At 50.4% G+C, this 12627-nt stretch overlaps 1 long non-coding RNA gene across 1 annotated transcript; it reads left to right on the forward strand.

Moving 5' to 3' along the window:
• The first annotated feature begins 2238 nt into the window (after positions 1–2238).
• LOC120660253 lies at positions 2239–4112 on the forward strand. Its single transcript, XR_005669476.1, has 5 exons — positions 2239–2480; positions 2931–3010; positions 3136–3219; positions 3704–3885; positions 4046–4112. It is a non-coding gene; the product is annotated as an uncharacterized LOC120660253 (long non-coding RNA).
• The last annotated feature ends 8515 nt before the right edge of the window (positions 4113–12627 follow it).

A 12627-nucleotide genomic window follows, 5' to 3' on the forward strand; every position in this document is an offset into this window, starting at 1 on the left:
CAATATCCATAACCGATCTGTATCCGAATGCTCAAAAGTTACATTTTTGTGATGTTGATATCATTACAATCTTATCCGACAAAAACTAACATTATCCGTATCCGACTTCGTATTCGAACACAAATATGAAAACAAATACGATATCAGTGATATCCATCCGCATTCGATCCGTTTTCATCCCTAATTGTGGCCTCACGGGATTCCATGTACGCCACCTTAATTTTGAAGTTCATTAACAAAACAAATTGAAACTAACTATGATACAACTTCAAAAAATAAATTTTAATAAAACTTCAAAATTCTATGGGTAACATATGATAAAAAATAATTTTATAAAATAATATATCTCATCTCAGAAATGTTAGGTATTTTTTTCTCAATTTTTGAATAGTAGTTTTGTGCCATAAAAAATCATATAGTCTTGCCTAATTTGGCGAGTTTTAATTTGAAGATTGTAAATGCTATGTATGTCTTGTTTTTGGCAAAATGGATTCATCTGCATCAGCTATATTACTTTAAAAAGTTTTATGGATTATTTTGGAGGTAATTTTGAGGCCGTTTTAGTAAAAAAAAAAGAGGGATGAAAAACTACATGTTACTATTTATGCGAGTTAACTGATAAAGTTGACGGTAGGGCCAACGAAGTCAAATAAGGAAGATTTAACTTTGGAGGGCTATAGCAGGAAGTGGTATTATTTTTAGAACATAGAGTGAATTTACCACTGGATGCGAAACAAAATTCAGACCGGCTAGATTCAGACATTCCCAAACGCAGCAGCCTTGGAGTGCCGTCACTGCCGGCGAATGCGCCGCCGGCCCAACGGAGGATCGGACGGCCGCGCCGCCGCTCGCCAGCCGCCGGAGGTGACCGCATCGATCCACTCGCCGGCCAGTCGTCACCATGATAGGAAGGATCGTTACGCTCGTGGCGTTCGTGGGCGCTGCCGTCTGAAGTGATGAGAGCAGACGCTCATCACCGCCCGGCTCTGCAGCCAGTTGGGGATGCGATTGTTCTGCCCGCTGTCGCCGGCCGTTTTGCTTTTCTTCTTGGGTGGCGATGATCCATTCAAGCTCCGGCGATCTCGGCGCGAGTGCATCGTCAGGCGAGAGAGGTGAAGCCACACGGCAAGCGTCCACGGTCCAACTCCTTTGGTCCGTCAACCAGAGAGTAGTTTTGGCAGCTGTGCCTGACGGTGATGAATGATTGCCGGCCGCACTGATCGATTTATGGAGCAAGTCACTATAAAATTATTATCAGCTTCATTTCTTGTCGAAATTAAAGGCAAGCAGTGGACTGAAAGAACACTGAATCTTTCAAGAGCATGCATGTACTGTATGAATGAAGCAGCTCGATTTGTTTGTTGTCTTCTTTTTGTTGAAATAACAACATCGATCACAAAATTAATTAATATCCGATCCTTTTCTATTGATGATATACAATAAGGAAATCTCAGCAGTACTATGTATGTACTATGAATGAATGTCAACGAGAAACAAACTTGAACATGCATGGCGTCAGAATAGTCAACTCGAGCTGCAGTGACCCCACCTGTCAGCAGAACCCCTCCAGGCCACCGGATGCAGTGACCCCACCTGATTCCCCAATCCCCAGAGGCCCAGACCAAACCAAACCCTTGCGCCGCCGCCCAGCCATGGATCCGCCTCCTGGACCAAATGGATCGGACGAGCTCGTCGAGGAGTTGCTCCTCCGCGTGCCCCCAGACCGGCAGGATCCGCGAGCTCCATCCACCCCGCGCCCCCGATGCACGTGCTTCGGCCCCGCCGTCCGCCTTGGCACGAGGCGGCGGGCTGCGACCACCTCGGCTGCCGCCAGGACCGCCTACGTGCTCTTCCGAGTTCCGAGCAAGGTGCGTGGAGCGAGCCGATCACTATATATGCATCACCACAATGACTACTGCATCATGAGAGTGCACGGCGACGTACGGCGTCCTTGTGCGGAATGCGCTCTACTTCAACTACCAGCGGAATCCGGGAGTACGATTTGGGCAGCCAAGTGCTACCGATAATCGATCTACCATCTGCTTTCCATGGTTGCCGCATTGCATTGTCCTCATAGAAACGGAGGATGGTGGAACTTTGTTTGTGGGCGAGGGAGGCTGGTCCGGACACACACACACACACACAGATATATATATATATATATATATATATATATATATATATATATATATATATATATATATATATATATATATATATATATATATATATATGTTGGATGGGCAGAATCAAGGGTTGTCGAGCTCGATAATCTGCTACCAATTTCGGATTTTAATAGCTCAATCCCACTTGATGTGTATACCAGTGCACGCCAATCTTTCATGGTTTCTGTTGCTGTCCTTTTCCTGTGAGGAATGATGAGCTATTCACCAATCATCTAAAGTTTAGACAGTTCGAGAAGATAGGAGAGTCCATTTCAAACATTGGAGCAGTTCCTTAGACGAGCTTCTGCACTTCAGGTACTGCTTTACTTAGCTGTCTTCTTTGTCATTTAACACATACAACTTTACTTAGCTGTGACTGCCAATTTTATCATCAACATATGTTGCAAATGGTATCTTTTATTCTTTTTTTTTGTCATGCACAGTTCCTATAATTGGGTAGACATAACAGGGGGAATTCATTCATGTCTAACTAATGATATGGATGGATTATGGGTCTTGAATCCTGACATGATCTATATTTTGGCTCTAGTGCTGGGCCAGGAAGGTCTCCAGCATCAATTTAGTAAAAAAAATGTCACCTGCATGAGTTTCTTGTTTCTACACTTATGCTCTAAATACAAGCATCACACATATCTTTATTCTATCTAAACTTTCTTCTCATTGCAGTTTCCAAGCCTAGGAACTCAAATAATCATGAACCAAGAGTACCATTTTTAACAATATATAGATCTTTGTTCACCGCAGGTTCAAAATGTTAGGAATCAACAAAAGTTAAAATATGTGACTCTAGGTACTTCAGAATGAGTTCAGAGCGCACAATGAAGGTCTAAAAAATCTCGTCTTATTGCTTTATTTTTCCTTGCCAGTTCTAATATCTAATAATGGGCATACCTCGGTAGCTTGATTATTTGATTGTTTTATTTGCTGGTCTCCTCCCTTTCAATTCTAGGTGGCTGAACAACTTTATCAAGCAGGATTCATTAGTTATCCAAGGACAGAAACTGATAACTTCTCTCCAAACACTGATCTTCATGTCAGTATGGGATTTTACTCGTGTGACTTGTTTTAACATTCTTCTCTTTTTCTTTTTCTGATGTTTTTGAATTTGGTTACATTTTTTATTTAAGTCTATAATTCTGCCAGACAACTGATGTACTTAACAATATGCCAATACTAGTTTATTTGAAAAGTGGCAAGAAACATGTACTTAGTCAATTGGTTTTCATGTATCCACAACATGCTTCCTATACATATGTTGTTTCCATTGATGCGAATGTACACTCTTGTTGATCTTCATTGCATTGTGTCCATGGATTAGTAGGCATGTCATGATGAAATCGCACTGAGAAAAATGTAAAAAATGCACTCTAGATAATTTGTGTCATACTCTACTGCAGTGGTTACACCATTTCTCACTCTTATTTATTTATTTATTTATTTATTTATTTTTCTTGAAGGTATGCCCTTCCTCGCTTTATCTTTTCACCTTAAAATATTTGGCTCCCTTTGACCTATAGGAAATTGTACGTGAACAAGTACGAGCATCCAGTATGGGGAGCATATGCTCACCGGTTTCTAATTCCTGAAGAAAGACTTTGGAGAAATCCCAGCAATGGTGGTCATGATGACAAGACACATCCGCCTATTCATCCAACCAAATTTTTTAAGAGGCAAAAATAACTGGAGCCCAGACCACAATGTATTCATCCAATTTTTTAAGAGGCAAAAATAAACAGATGAGAGACACTGAGACAGTCTTGCTGAGAGAATTAGAGATCAAATTCGTTTTCAAATGTTCTTTATAGAGGTTCCTATACAAGTCTAATAAAGTTTTGCATATCTTATTTTTTGGTGTCCAGAAATTATATGAGTTCGCCTTGTTTGCCATTTCCTTGCATGTTGCTCTCAACCAGCTGTTGAAATTGACATAGCCAGTGAACAGTTCACTGCATCGGGGCATGTTGTCCTTGCTGTGAGTATCCTGTTTTCCTATATTCTTCTTTTGTTGCTTCCCTTCAATGAGCTACCAATACCATCAATACTTCAAGCAGCCATATGCAATATGTTTCTATTGTGCTGCATGTTTTAGTGTTCTGTTTGAAATTACTTCTGCCATTGTCTGGTACATTTATATAGTAAGATTAGGTTAAAATATGGAATCAGTAAGGATTAATGGTGCTAGTTTGTAGAGAGATGTAACATTAGCTGATTTTCTTAATGTGAAGGCCTGAATAGTTGTTTTTTTTCTCTTGAACGGAATAGTTGTTTCTGCATGGGCATGAACCTGCTAAACCCCTCAAAGAATATGTTTTGCCAATGTTCATAGACAAAACTACTCTAGTATTTATAGAAAAAACGGAAAAGAAAAAGGGGGATTTTGTATAAAATGTGAATGTGACAACTAACACATGTTTTCTCTTGTTTGTTTTATCCACCAAAAAATAATTGTACTTTTAGCTTTACTAGTTTAATGCCTGTGCGTTGCTACGGGTGGTAAAAAGATCAATTTATTTATACAAGAAGTGTACATTTAAAATAAAATAAAAATAACTCATTAGATATCATAGTCATTTTGCAAGTAAAGAAAGAACAACGTGCAGCTTTATATGCATTTTTTAGTTTTTTATAAATAATGCTATATATCTATTCCAGATGAGTTGAAAAGTGAAGTTATAAAATTTACAAAGAGGGCACACTTTATTACCACACAGTTTTGATATGATTGCAAAGGTATACAGAGGCTGCTTTCACAGCTACCCACAAATTGAAGCAATTAATATTAATGGTGCTACGTGATGGATCGAAGTATTTGCAACAAGTATTTGAGGTAGTAGATTAATTGAGCAGCATTCAATTAATCATATCGGAGGCATCCTATTTTTTATCCTTGTCCATACCGGTATTGAGCCAAAAAAAAAACTCACATTGCATGGTATTGATCTCAATCAGATCAGTGGAGGCATTTGAAATCTCATGAACCAAGAAATACAGAATATGAAATTTATTTAGCTTTAAGATATTTAAAAGATGAATATCTTTATCCTTGAGAATAAGAGATTGGAGAGTGCCCCATGCTATTGTCATCAAAGCAAGACTAAGACACATAAAAATTGTCAGGGCACTTTACATGACTAAAAAATAGAACAAACTCTGGAAAGTTGAAATGGACAACACTTGCCTCAAAGTCATAGCACATACTTTCCTAAGTTGAGCTGTTGCACTAACCATTGTCAGTGCGGCAATCTAGCTCACCACTGATCATAGCAGAACCTATTTTATCAGTAGGGGTTTCCCCTCCTGTTTCTTCAAAACAAATCAGTAGGGGTTTCAAAAAAAATCATAGCAGAACCTATTTTATCCACCAAATTGTACAAATTTGTATTGCAGACCCAAGAAACATGAGCACTCACTAACCAGATCTTAACACATAACATTAATAGTGACTAAAATGTGCACACAAATTCTATATAATTTAATGTTCAAGGCTTACATAATTTGCAAATTGTTCAAGCTTACATTTTTGGAAAAGTAGATCAGCCAAGTGGTCGAGTGGACCAATTCATGGCTGCCTGCTTGCACTTGCTCTACTGGTTGTTAATCAATGCAACAATATTTTGAATCTGTAACAATTCCAGTGTTCTAAAAAACGTTTTTAAACGTCGTTTAATCTTGGTTAAACGCTGAACGGTGGCCAAGCGTTGCGTTTAATCACAGTGTCGTTTAATCACAACACACGTTTAATCATGTTCAATCTACGTTTAATCACAAAAAACTCTAAACCATAGGCAAGCGTTCGCCTAGCGTCTAGCGTTTTTTAGAACTGTCGGTACCCTACAACTGGGGTACCCACTCCTACTGTGCCAAGACTCGCGTAGTTATCCGTAACTACGCCCTAAGGAGCTGAGCAGCCGGACTCATGGGTTCCGACTCCATCTCACCGGACCAACGGTCCCGGACCCGCTTCCCGTTCGGGGACGGGTCCGGTGTCACCACGTGTCCCAGAGGTGGAAATGCTCAGCACCTGTGGCCGCGGACCCGGATCCCCGCAGGTGGGTCCGGGACCTCCACGTGCCATCCGGACTCCCGCAGGTGGGTCCGGGACCTCCACGTGCCATCCGGACTCCCGCAGGTGGGTCCGGGACCTCCACGTGCCATCCGGACCCCCCGTGAGCTCTCGGCTCAGCTAGCTACTCAGGGAGGGGTCCGGAGCCGCCACGTGTCGCGCAGACGCGGGCGCAAGCCTTCCGCTGGAAGCTCCCTCACCCACCCGCATTAAGTGCGAGTGGTTGAGGCAGGCTCTGCTGCCGCTGGGCACGGGACAGCTTTTGTCAGTCCACACTGTGGATCGCCAGTTACCGAGGCGGCTCGTCAGTTACCAAGGCAAGCACTAAAGACGCAGCGCCGCGCCCATGGGCGACGAGTCATGATGACCAGCTACTGACTGGAGCAACAGTGCACGCTGCTACAGTGGACTGAGTCAGTAGTTCGGCGCTTCATCATGACCTCGACGCGCGGCTGCAGAGGCTGGACTCTACTCTGACAGGACAGCTCAAGACCATCCCTGGTCAGAAGCTACGCACGGAGGCCGACGACAAGATCTCCGGATCTGAGGCATTGAAGGCCAAAATGTAGTTTATAATACATCGCCGGGTCCACATGTCGGGGCCCCGCTCAGTGTACGTGCTCCCCTTGGACATATAAAAGGGAGAGCACGCCCGCTAGACCGTAGAGAGACGGATCCAGACAGACTCAAGCTCTCGCACCTTCTCACTCTCGTGGGAAGGCAATACAACACACAGTGGACGTAGGGTATTACGCTCCGGCGGCCCGAACCACTCTAAATCTTGCTGTGTTCATCGTGTTCTTGAGTGAGATCGATCTAAGACTAGCTAACCCCCGAGTACACACCCTCTGGGCTAGGGCGGGTGCCTTCCGCCACCCGGCTGTGGTTTGCAGGGTGGGCGCCAGTGGCCCCCGGGCCCGCCTCGGGAGAGGCAACGAACCCGCAGGTGGGGCCACTACTGTGAGCAACTTGGCTGCTTCTAGCGCCCAGCGGTGCGCGCCGCAAGGGTCTTGCCCTGCATCGTCCATCCTTTGGGTCACCTGCTGCATCATCACGTTTGGACCTGCACATGACTCAAGGTAGATGCTTAGTACCGTGCCCACGGGTCCCAAATCCTGTTGGCTGTAATCCTTTGAGATAGACAGCTAAGTTCAGTGAACGGAGCTCAAGGGGCCGGCCTTTAGGTTAAGAAAAAGTCCGGACCTCCAGGTTCCCAGTCCTAGGTACTACGGCACTCATTCACAGGAGGTGGTGCGTGCAGGCTTAGGGTACGGAACCAGACTAAGCGGCTACACGGCTCCGGACCTCCCCGGAGAATGAGTGCGCTTCCCTGAACCTTCAGGTTCCCAGGGGTCCGAACCCCTCTCTTCCATGAGGGGTCTCGAGCTAAGCCACTAATTAGCCAACTCAATTCGGACCACAATCACCGCACAAGAGTAAGAAGCCACGTGGGGGTTAGCGCAAACAGAATGCGTAAATTGAAATTGGAATGTAACATCCTTAGAGGCGAACTGAGAATAAACTTTTCCTTTATAACTAGATGTACATGAGATGTGCGATGTAAGCCAGAACACGGGTTTATGAGGCCGGAGCTGTCCGGACCTCCGGGCCCCCAGTCTTAGGTACTACGGTACTCGCCCTAGGGAGGTAGAGCATGCAAGCTTAGGGTACGGAACCAGGCTAAGCGGCTACACGGCTCCGAACCTCCCCGGAGGGTGAGTACGCTTCCCTGAACCTGGTTCGCAGAGGTCCGGACCCCTCCACGAGGGAGGCTCACCGGACTGGACCACACGGAAGTACTACCTAGTTACAAAGGAAAAGGCTTTATTCCCTGCTGGGTCTCTAAGGGTAGGACTTACAGAGATGTAGAGTCGGGGGTGCGACCGGAGTCGGCTTTCCGCCGGAGAGCCACCAGAGTCGGCTTAGCGCGACCGGAGTGGGCTTTTCGCCGGAGCGGGCTTCGTGCGACCGGAGTCGGCTTTCCGCCGGAGCGGGCTTGGTGCGACCGGAGTCGGCTTCCCGCCGGAGCGGGCTTCGTGCGACCGGAGTCGGCTTTCCGCCGGAGCGGGCTTGGTGCGACCGGAGTCGGCTTTCCGCCGGAGCGGGCTTCCTCACGAGTGAGGTATGCTGCGAGCTGGGATTTGTCGCTCCGCCGCTCGCAGCTTGTGAGGGGGCCCTTGACGGGCGCCCTGACTCTTGCCGACGTGCAGCGCGCGCCGCTGCCAACGGTGGCTGCTCCACGGGCACGGCTGCCCCTGGCGCAGGAAGGCGAGAGGCGTGTGGCGCGGATGACGCCACACCCTCCGTCATCTCCACGTCGTCGTGGTGGTGGGAGTGCTCAACCACCCGAGCCATGGAGATGGGCAAGAGACGAACTGCGACCAGCTAGAAGCCCCTACCTGGCGCGCCAAATGTCGTGGTGCTGCAAACCACAACCGGGTGGCGGAAGGCACCCGCCCTAGCCCAGAGGGTGTGTACTCGGGGGTTAGCTAGTCTTAGATCAATCTCACTCAAGAACACGATGAACACAGCAAGATTTAGAGTGGTTCGGGCCGCCGGAGCGTAATACCCTATGTCCACTGTGTGTTGTATTGCCTTCCCACGAGAGTGAGAAGGTGCGAGAGCTTGAGTCTGTCTGGATCCGTCTCTCTACGGTCTAGCGGGCGTGCTCTCCCTTTTATATGTCCAAGGGGAGCACGTACACTGAGCGGGGCCCCGACATGTGGACCCGGCGATGTATTATAAACTACATTTTGGCCTTCAATGCCTCAGATCCGGAGATCTTGTCGTCGGCCTCCGTGCGTAGCTTCTGACCAGGGATGGTCTTGAGCTGTCCTGTCAGAGTAGAGTCCAGCCTCTGCAGCCGCGCGTCGAGGTCATGATGAAGCGCCGAACTACTGACTCAGTCCACTGTAGCAGCGTGCACTGTTGCTCCAGTCAGTAGCTGGTCATCATGACTCGTCGCCCATGGGCGCGGCGCTGCGTCTTTAGTGCTTGCCTTGGTAACTGACGAGCCGCCTCGGTAACTGGCGATCCACAGTGTGGACTGACAAAAGCTGCCCCGTGCCCAGCGGCAGCAGAGCCTGCCTCAACCACTCGCACTTAATGCGGGTGGGTGAGGGAGCTTCCAGCGGAAGGCTTGCGCCCGCGCCCGCGTCTGCGCGACACGTGGTGGCTCCGGACCCCTCCCGAGTAGCTAGCTGAGCCGAGAGCTCACGGGGGGTCCGGATGGCACGTGGAGGTCCCGGACCCACCTGCGGGAGTCCGGATGGCACGTGGAGGTCCCGGACCCACCTGCGGGAGTCCGGATGGCACGTGGAGGTCCCGGACCCACCTGCGGGGATCCGGGTCCGCGGCCACAGGTGCTGAGCATTTCCACCTCTGGGACACGTGGTGACACCGGACCCGTCCCCGAACGGGAAGCGGGTCCGGGACCGTTGGTCCGGTGAGATGGAGTCGGAACCCAGGAGTCCGGCTGCTCAGCTCCTTAGGGCGTAGTTACGGATAACTACGCGAGTCTTGGCACAGTAGGAGTGGGTACCCCAGTTGTAGGGTACCGACAGAGGCCCCCGGGCCCGCCTCGGGAGAGGCAACGAACCCGCAGGTGGGGCCACTACTGTGAGCAACTTGGCTGCTTCTAGCGCCCAGCGGTGCGCGCCGCAAGGGTCTTGCCCTGCATCGTCCATCCTTTGGGTCACCTGCTGCATCATCACGTTTGGACCTGCACATGACTCAAGGTAGATGCTTAGTACCGTGCCCACGGGTCCCAAATCCTGTTGGCTGTAATCCTTTGAGATAGACAGCTAAGTTCAGTGAACGGAGCTCAAGGGGCCGGCCTTTAGGTTAAGAGAAAGTCCGGACCTCCAGGTTCCCAGTCCTAGGTACTACGGCACTCATTCACAGGAGGTGGTGCGTGCAGGCTTAGGGTACGGAACCAGGCTAAGCGGCTACACGGCTCCGGACCTCCCCGGAGAATGAGTGCGCTTCCCTGAACCTGCAGGTTCCCAGGGGTCCGAACCCCTCTCTTCCATGAGGGGTCTCGAGCTAAGTCACTAACTAGCCAACTCAATTCGGACCACAATCACCGCACAAGAGTAAGAAGCCACGTGGGGGTTAGCGCAAACAGAATGCGTAAATTGAAATTGGAATGTAACATCCTTAGAGGCGAACTGAGAATAAACTTTTTCCTTTATAACTAGATGTACATGAGATGTGCGATGTAAGCCAGAACACAGGTTTATGAGGCCGGAGCTGTCCGGACCTCCGGGCCCCCAGTCTTAGGTACTACGGTACTCGCCCTGGGGAGGTAGAGCATGCAGGCTTAGGGTACGGAACCAGGCTAAGCGGCTACACGGCTCCGGACCTCCCCGGAGGGTGAGTACGCTTCCCTGAACCTGGTTCGCAGAGGTCCGGACCCCTCCACGAGGGAGGCTCACCGGACTGGACCACACGGAAGTACTACCTAGTTACAAAGGAAAAGGCTTTATTCCCTGCTGGGCCTCTAAGGGTAGGACTTACAGAGATGTAGAGTCGGGGGTGCGACCGGAGTCGGCTTTCCGCCGGAGAGCCACCAGAGTCGGCTTAGCGCGACCGGAGTGGGCTTTTCGCCGGAGCGGGCTTCGTGCGACCGGAGTCGGCTTTCCGCCGGAGCGGGCTTGGTGCGACCGGAGTCGGCTTCCCGCCGGAGCGGGCTTCGTGCGACCGGAGTCGGCTTTCCGCCGGAGCGGGCTTGGTGCGACCGGAGTCGGCTTTCCGCCGGAGCGGGCTTCCTCACATGAGTGAGGTATGCTGCGAGCTGGGATTTGTCGCTCCGCCGCTCGCAGCTTGTGAGGGGGCCCTTGACGGGCGCCCTGACTCTTGCCGACGTGCAGCGCGCGCCGCTGCCAACGGTGGCTGCTCCACGGGCACGGCTGCCCCTGGCGCAGGAAGGCGAGGCGTGTGGCGCGGATGACGCCACACCCTCCGTCATCTCCACGTCGTCGTGGTGGTGGGAGTGCTCAACCACCCGAGCCATGGAGATGGGCAAGAGACGAACTGCGACTAGCTAGAAGCCCCTACCTGGCGCGCCAAATGTCGTGGTGCTGCAAACCACAGCCGGGTGGCGGAAGGCACCCGCCCTAGCCCAGAGGGTGTGTACTCGGGGGTTAGCTAGTCTTAGATCGATCTCACTCAAGAACACGATGAACACAGCAAAATTTAGAGTGGTTCGGGCCGCCGGAGCGTAATACCCTACGTCCACTGTGTGTTGTATTGCCTTCCCACGAGAGTGAGAAGGTGCGAGAGCTTGAGTCTGTCTGGATCTGTCTCTCTACGGTCTAGCGGGCGTGCTCTCCCTTTTATATGTCCAAGGGGAGCACGTACACTGAGCGGGGCCCCGACATGTGGACCCGGCGATGTATTATAAACTACATTTTGGCCTTCAATGCCTCAGATCCGGAGATCTTGTCGTCGGCCTCCGTGCGTAGCTTCTGACCAGGGATGGTCTTGAGCTGTCCTGTCAGAGTAGAGTCCAGCCTCTGCAGCCGCGCGTCGAGGTCATGATGAAGCGCCGAACTACTGACTCAGTCCACTGTAGCAGCGTGCACTGTTGCTCCAGTCAGTAGCTGGTCATCATGACTCGTCGCCCATGGGCGCGGCGCTGCGTCTTTAGTGCTTGCATTGGTAACTGACGAGCCGCCTCGGTAACTGGCGATCCACAGTGTGGACTGACAAAAGCTGCCCCGTGCCCAGCGGCAGCAGAGACTGCCTCAACCACTCGCACTTAATGCGGGTGGGTGAGGGAGCTTCCAGCGGAAGGCTTGCGCCCGCGCCCGCGTCTGCGCGACACGTGGCGGCTCCGGACCCCTCCCGAGTAGCTAGCTGAGCCGAGAGCTCACGAGGGGTCCGGATGGCACGTGGAGGTCCCGGACCCACCTGCGGGAGTCCGGATGGCACGTGGAGGTCCCGGACCCACCTGCGGGAGTCCGGATGGCCCGTGGAGGTCCCGGACCCACCTGCAGGAGTCCGGATGGCACGTGGAGGTCCCGGACCCACCTGTGGGGATCCGGGTCCGCGGCCACAGGTGCTGAGCATTTCCACCTCTGGGACACGTGGTGACACCGGACCCGTCCCCGAACGGGAAGCGGGTCCGGGACCGTTGGTCCGGTGAGATGGAGTCGGAACCCAGGAGTCCGGCTGCTCAGCTCCTTAGGGCGTAGTTACGGATAACTACGCGAGTCTTGGCACAGTAGGAGTGGGTACCCCAGTTGTAGGGTACCGACAAGAACCTTGAAGAATTCAGACTGAAAGAATAATTCCAAGCAAATAATCAATGCTCTGAATCTGTGAGCAATAAGATTGAATGAATAGCCTCGATCATACACATGCTCCAGGACTATA

This window comes from Panicum virgatum, chromosome 2K, assembly GCF_016808335.1.
Source record: "Panicum virgatum strain AP13 chromosome 2K, P.virgatum_v5, whole genome shotgun sequence".
NCBI lineage: Eukaryota > Viridiplantae > Streptophyta > Magnoliopsida > Poales > Poaceae > Panicum > Panicum virgatum.